The 8,046-nt window shown below is 40.3% G+C and overlaps 1 long non-coding RNA gene across 1 annotated transcript; it reads right to left on the bottom strand.

Annotated features, from left to right (window-relative positions):
* Nucleotides 1-222: 222 nt before the first annotated feature.
* Nucleotides 223-2,211, bottom strand: LOC136822238 (uncharacterized). Its single transcript, XR_010848873.1, has 4 exons — nt 2,108-2,211; nt 1,872-1,929; nt 1,324-1,424; nt 223-857 (listed from the first exon to the last, which is right to left on the bottom strand). It is a non-coding gene; the product is annotated as an uncharacterized lncRNA (long non-coding RNA).
* Nucleotides 2,212-8,046: the final 5,835 nt, after the last annotated feature.

Genomic DNA, 8,046 nt, shown 5'->3' with positions numbered 1-8,046 from the left:
TCAACTCTCATACCAAAATTTATATATCAATTCTTTTTCATTTTTATTCATTTTCTAAACAGAGGAATTGATGATATTAAAACAAATGCAACCAAAATAATCTTCTTGTCATAGATACACTTTAGAGGCCTTTTAGATCAGACTTCAGTTAGTACACTTTAAGAGGCTTTGTCATTTTTTGTAATGTTTTCAATACTGCAGTAGTAAAATGCAATGAGTAGGTAAGTTATTTTAATCTCTTTAAATTAAATGTACTGTATGTGGTAAAATCTAAAGACTTTTTGTAAGAATATGAAATTATGTTAGTAGTTCTGTCCAAACCACGATAGTACAATTATTTCTCCTTGATTTTAAGCTCTATAGTTCAAAATTTTTCGAATTTTTTGGCAAGGTGGTTCTCTCCTCATAAACCCTAAATGTAGTACACCGTACGGTGAAAAGCCCTGCTCCTACTTTACAAATCTCAAGTTTAACCCAACTTAACTCGAACTCCTCCAAATAACGATATACTTGACTTTTATGCAGCACTTATAATTTCCTACGTTTTTAAAAAAGTTTTTGTTTTCAGATGTCCCATTATAATGTCATTTTTTCCGGACAATTTTACACAGTATGCAGTTGCTTCGTGCTAAAGAATCAACGTCATTTTCAGATGTTTTTTCATACCAGGAAGTGAAGGGGTAATTTTTGTAATACAACGACACCATCATCCAGTTTAGTCCACCTTTCATTTCAATCAGCCAAAGAGTGAGGAATCAACAATTTTGAGTGAACAAGCGATCTGTTTGAAAAGTTTTTCCGACCATTTAGAAGCATCGTTTGGAGTTGTGTTGTTACCACTGCTACTACTTTTTGTACTGTAAAAAAACGGGGGAAAAAAGTTGACAATAACGTTGGATGATGCTGGATGATGGGTTCTGAAATGATCGAAATGACCTATATTCTACTATTTTCGTATCCCAGGCATCAGTCTAGGAAAGAGTAAAGAATTTTTTAATTATCCAGTCTATCTACAGTTTGGATACAGACACACATTTAGGCGAGAAAGACGAAAAATAAGCAGATATCTCTGATTGTAGTTCCACAAAAATTCCAGTAAAAATTGATGACATGATTGAGAATTGATTATAAATACATTTCCAGCTGGCACACAACGTTGTTACAACGTTCATCTAACGTTATATGAACGTTGTGAACATTAGATGAACGTTGAAACGACGTTGTGTGCCCGCTGGGAAGTCAAAATAAGTGTAAAATTTCTTGAAAGTAGAAAAAAGTCGGTCGAATTAAAACAAAGGATTGAACCTCGAATTAGAGAGGTACCTTATAGCAACAGGGTCGTTCATGATGATCAACAGATCAGTTTCGTATTGAGGTAAACGATACAAAACCATCAAAATATTCACCAAGTTTTTTGCATCTGCCTGCAGTAATAACAACAAGGATTAACAAAATTCGATCAGAATATTTTTGATAAGATTTTTTTTTCTCTTAGACGTTCAAACAGATAACACAATTTTGCTAAATTTAAATGTTTGCCTTTGCCATTAGCAACCCAAACAATGATACTAAGAACTAAAAAGTCTTTCCACGTTGTGAGAAATTGAATTTAATAGAGTGATTCGATTCAAGCAATCCAGAGCAATCACTTATTAGAATTTGTAAGTAGGCCTTCAGGAACGAGTATATGACTAGTTTTGAAGCATCCCTTTATGTTCTCTCGTGGCTCTACCACGGTAGAAATTGCTTAAAAACTGAAAGACGTTTGTTAGCATTCCGAGGGATAAAATATGGGGTATATAGTATACGGGATTTATGGCATCTTGCAAATCTTTCATCAAGCTATCATCGATAACACATATTTTTCTTACCCCTTCTTTATATTTGGAGATCATTTGTCTGCCAAGCAAGAACAAAGCTTGTGAACATCTACAACGAAGAAAGAATATTCATGATTCTTCTCATTACACCATTAAACGATTTTCAACAGTTGGACCCTGAACTCCACCTCACCATGTCAATACCAAATCTCTTCAGAGGTTCAAACGAGGGTAATAAAATCCCAGAGAGACAGTGTTTTTATTGAGCGCTTGCAAAGTATACTTACTCTTTAATGCTCAAATTTTCTTTTGGTATTTCTTCGACAGTGTTCACCTAAAGGGAAGGGAATGAAACATAGAGTATCTAAAAAGAAAATGCGTACCATTTAGCCAAAAACCCAAATTTATGGGTTTAGTTAACGCATGATTTATTAAAAANTTTCCTCAAGGATACGCTGAATTGAAAGTATCTGTGAGAGAGCAACTCTACCTTTCCAAACCATTTTGATTTTTCGCAGCAAAGGACGGGACAAAACGATTCAGGATCAGTTTATTATAAATATAAAGTCAAAAATTTAGGGCAATAATACCCTTTGTTTTAGTTCTTTATCAGGAATTTAGTGCAAAATTTCTTTGGTTCAACAACAACTAAAATTGCATCGAAAACTGCTCTGGTTACGAGAAATGACTAAAATCATACTTTTCAAACCCAGTTAACACTGGTATTGAAGTATTAAAGTCACAAGTTTCTAATAAACGTCCCTCTCCTAAAGGGGCGATTATCTGAAGAGGATGTTTATTTGAGGGGGTGTTTATTAAATAACTTATCTTTCAGGAGGGGCGTTTATTTGAGGGGGGCGTTTAAAAGAAGGGGGGCTTTTATGCAAAGTAATTCATTACTCACCAGCCTCAGAATATCTGCATCTTCTTTGACAGTGTAGACCTAAAGCTCTAAACCAGCATCTAATAACATGAAAACCAGAATATGATTCTTCAATGGGAATCAAAACTATAAAGTGCACTTACAAACCAGAGGGGGGGGGGTCGGTACTAAGTTGTGGGGGCCAGTGTCTGGTGGTGGTCTGATTAGGTAAGTAAAAAACAACTTAGTACATGGTACTAAGTGGTGGTCCTAATTGAAAAAAACATTTTTGCAACTTTGTATCAAGGGACTAAATGGTGGTCTCAATACCGCAAATATGAAGCATCGAGTTAGTATCTGGTACTCAAAATCCTGAAAAATCACAAAAAATTTCTTGTTATAGGCAAATTTGGAACAAAGCACCAAATTTGGACCAGACATGCCTAATACCCTGCGGATTGATATTAGAAGGGCGGTCCAGAAAAATTTTAGGGGGAGCCCTTATTTCTGGACCCATTTATTGAAAACCTAGGGTAAAGCCCATGAGCTCATTTTTTATGGAAATTTCAAACTCATTTTAGGCCAAAACTAATTATAGAATCTGTAGAAGTGGTGGTTTCCCCCTCATTTTGGTCATAAATCGCTTATAAAATGACACTTCTACATCAAATAACTCCCATTCACTACAGAAATCAGCCATACCCGCTTAAATGTCTTCTACATAGTTTTTCAAGAGCTTTCAGATTCTATAATTGGTTTTGGCCTAAAATAATTTTGAAATTTCCAGAAAAAATGAAGTTAAAAAAAGGAAGTTTTTTTAGAAAATTTAAAGGAGGCGTACCAGAAAGTACCATTACTAAGATTCAAAGGGTGGTATACCTATTTTGAGGGGGGAATCAACTTAGTACAGGATACTTAACGGTGGTGTGTCATTTCTCAATGGTGATATCAAGATTGTACTGGGTTCTAAGGGGTGGTATACCTATTTTAGGGGGTAAATTCAACTTAGTACCAGGGTACTAAGTGGTGGTGGTGGTCTCAGATAAATTTCAAAAAACAAGAAAGTACAACTTTTCGGCACTGGTCCAGTACCACATTCACAACTTGGTACCCCCCTGTACAAACATCAATTTGTCAGATCTAACAAAATTAATAACCACACTGTCATCATTGACAATAAAACAAACGATTTTCTGTCAAGAGTCTTGTAAACATTCCAACAACTTTCATCGAAATGATCTATCACAGCTCAGTCTACCATTTTTAGGGTGGTCCGAGGATTGAGCCTAGAACGCTCCGCGAACTCCTGCGCGGGTGAAAAACTTCAATCTGTCAATCATTTTCTCAAGCAAAGAGTACACAAAGCGATTCCAGCTTTATGATAGTGCCGCAGGTCATCAATGGATAGTATTCAATTATCATTATCCCTTTTTTTTATTTCCTAGAACTTTTGCAAAAAAAAGGAAAAATAGAAAAGTTGCATTTTTTACTGCTCTATAGACCTTTTTTTAAAGAGGACGTCCTGTTGAATAATTATGTAGTCCAACCATAAAAACAATGATAGAGCCATGTATAATTACTGTATCATGCATATTGTAATAATTATGCATGGTTTTATCATTGTTTTTCTGCTGGACTACATAATTATTCAACAGGGTGGCCTCTTTGAAAAAAGGTCTATTCACATACTGAATTTGAAAGATCTTCTATGTGGCGTTTTTTTGCAAACTTCAAAAAATTAATTTTTGTCCCGCCTTTGCGGGACTTTGGCTTAAGTGCTTGAGTGCAGCATAGGGTACAAAGTCCAAACATGCGTTTCCCCTGGTTTCCCATAAATTTTGTGTGAAGAGTTGATCTACACTGTTTGATTACCGTTCAATGAATGTTTGATGACCCTATGATTACTTTGATTATCTTAGATTACTTCCGTAATCGAAGCGTTCGATTAGTACGGCCTCGTTTAACGCATGGCTCGTAGTGAAGGTAACATGCCTGCAGGGGGATTTTTCCCTGCAATGCAAGTTCAGTCTGATTGGATAGATTTTGTATGTATTACTTAGCAGTAGTTGTGTGCATTTTGATAATTTTGATGCATAATTTATGGAAAAAGCTGACTCTGCAAAAAAAAAGAAANTTTTTTTACAACTTTCAAAAATTCTGAAAAAAGATTCAAAAATTAATAAAAATCACTAAATTTAATACCAATTTACTAAAAAAATTCAATTTTTTTGGGTATACGTCACTAAACATCATGATGTCCTTGATTTTAGTACTGCCCCCCCCCCCCCCTGTTTAGGTCCTTATCCACTTTTTTGATAAATACCTAGACTTTATTTTATCAATTCAAAGTTTTTTTTTCTTCCACACAAAAAAAAAAAAAAAATGGTAACCCAAGATGACAATTTGTCCTTTTGAGTCCAAGAAAGTTTTTTGTTGAGTCTTAAATGTTTCTTTTTGACTTAATCAGCCTCATGGAAAGATTGGAAAGTTCTTAAAAAAAACGAATTAAAAAATGTTATTTTCTCATTCTCAGCCTCATCATGTTTCTTAGATGTTTCGGATCAGGTCGGGTTAGCGTGGTACATGGGCACCAAGCCTATCAGTGAGAGTGACTGATACGCTTGGCGCCCAAAGATAAATTTACTGACCGAAAGTAAACCCCGCCTAATTCTCCACCCAGTTTCACTGATACGCTTCGCACCCAAAACGCGTTAGGACCTAGACCCTTCACTGATACGCTTCGCACCCAAAACAACATAGAACCACACCCTTCCACTGATACGCTTCGCACCCAAAACGCGTTAGAACCTAGACCCTTCACTGATACGCTTCGCACCCAAAACACCATAGAACCACACCCTTCCACTGATACGCTTCACACCCAAAACGCGTTAGAACCTAGACCTTCACTGATACGCTTCGCACCCAAAACACCATAGAACCACACCCTTCCACTGATACGCTTCGCACCCAAAACGCGTTAGAACCTAGACCCTTCACTGATACGCTTCGCACCCAAAACACCTTAGAACCACACCCTTCCACTGATACGCTCGCACCCAAACGCGTTAGAACCTAGACCCTTCACTGATACGCTTCGCACCCAAAACACCTTAGAACCACACCCTTCCACTGATACGCTTCGCACCCAAAACGCGTTAGAACCTAGACCCTTCACTGATACGCTTCGCACCCAAAACAACATAGAACCACACCCTTCCACTGATACGCTTCGCACCCAAAACGCGTTAGAACCTAGACCCTTCACTGATACGCTTCGCACCCAAAACGCGTTAGGATCTAGACCCTTCACTGATACGCTTCGCACCCAAAACGCGTTAGAACCTAGACCCTTCCACTGATACGCTTCGCACCCAAAACGCGTTAGAACCTAGACCCTTCACTGATACGCTTCGCACCCAAAACACCATAGAACCACACCCTTCCACTGATACGCTTCGCAACCAAAACGCGTTAGAACCTAGACCCTTCACTGATACGCTTCGCACCCAAAACACCATAGAACCACACCCTTCCACTGATACGCTTCACACCCAAAACGCGTAGAACCTAGACCCTTCACTGATACGCTTCGCACCCAAACACCATAGAACCACACCTTCCACTGATACGCTTCGCACCCAAAACGCGTTAGGACCTAGACCCTTCACTGATACGCTTCGCACCCAAAACGCGTTAGAACCTAGACCCTTCACTGATACGCTTCGCACCCAAAACAACATAGAACCACACCCTTCCACTGATACGCTTCGCACCCAAAACGCGTTAGAACCTAGACCCTTCACTGATACGCTTCGCACCCAAAACGCGTTAGGATCTAGACCCTTCACTGATACGCTTCGCACCCAAAACGCGTTAGAACCTAGACCCTTCCACTGATACGCTTCGCACCCAAAACGCGTTAGAACCTAGACCCTTCACTGATACGCTTCGCACCCAATACACCATAGAACCACACCCTTCCACTGATACGCTTCGCACCCAAACGCGTTAGAACCTAGACCCTTCACTGATACGCCTCGCACCCAAACACCATAGAACCACACCCTTCCACTGATACGCTTCACACCCAAAACGCGTTAGAACCTAGACCCTTCACTGATACGCTTCGCACCCAAAACACCATAGAACCACACCCTTCCACTGATACGCTTCGCACCCAAAACGCGTTAGAACCTAGACCCTTCACTGATACGCTTCGCACCCAAAACACCTTAGAACCACACCCTTCCACTGATACGCTTCGCACCCAAAACGCGTTAGAACCTAGACCCTTCACTGATACGCTTCGCACCCAAAACTCGTTAGAACCTAGACCCTTCACTGATACGCTTCGCACCCAAAACACCATAGAACCACACCCTTCCACTGATACGCTTCGCACCCAAAACGCGTTAGAACTTAGACCCTTCACTGATACGCTTCGCACCCAAAACACCATAGAACCACACCCTTCCACTGATACGCTTCGAACCCAAAACACCATAGAACCACACCCTTCCACTGATACGCTTCGCACCCAAAACGCGTTAGAACCTAGACCCTTCACTGATACGCTTCGAACCCAAACACCATAGAACCACACCCTTCCACTGATACGCTTCGCACCAAAACGCGTTAGAACCTAGACCCTTCACTGATACGCTTCGCACCCAAAACAACATAGAACCACACCCTTCCACTGATACGCTTCGCACCCAAAACTCGTTAGAACCTAGACCCTTCACTGATACGCTTCGCACCCAAAACACCTTAGAACCACACCCTTCCACTGATACGCTTCGCACCCAAAACGTGTTAGAACCTAGACCCTTCACTGATACGCTTCGCACCTAAAACGCGTTAGAACCTAGACCCTTCACTGATACGCTTCGCACCCAAAACACCATAGAACCACACCCTTCCACTGATACGCTTCGCACCCAAACGCGTTAGAACCTAGACCCTTCACTGATACGCTTCGCACCCAAAACACCATAGAACCACACCCTTCCACTGATACGCTTCGCACCCAAAACGCGTTAGAACCTAGACCCTTCACTGATACGCTTCGCACCCAAAACACCATAGAACCACACCCTTCCACTGATACGATTTGCACCCAAAACGCGTTAGAACCTAGACCCTTCACTGATACGCATCGCACCCAAAACACCATAGAACCACACCCTTCCACTGATACGCTTCGCACCCAAAACGCGTTAGAACCTAGACCCTTCACTGATACGCTTCGCACCCAAAACACCTTAGAACCACACCCTTCCACTGATACGCTTCGCACCCAAAACGCGTTAGAACCTAGACCCTTCACTGATACGCTTCGCACCCAAAACTCGTTAGAAC

This window comes from Clytia hemisphaerica, unplaced genomic scaffold (genome assembly GCF_902728285.1).
Source record: "Clytia hemisphaerica strain Z4C2 unplaced genomic scaffold, Clytia hemisphaerica genome assembly, whole genome shotgun sequence".
Taxonomy (NCBI): domain Eukaryota; kingdom Metazoa; phylum Cnidaria; class Hydrozoa; order Leptothecata; family Clytiidae; genus Clytia; species Clytia hemisphaerica.
This window is presented reverse-complemented; position numbering and strand designations above follow the sequence as displayed.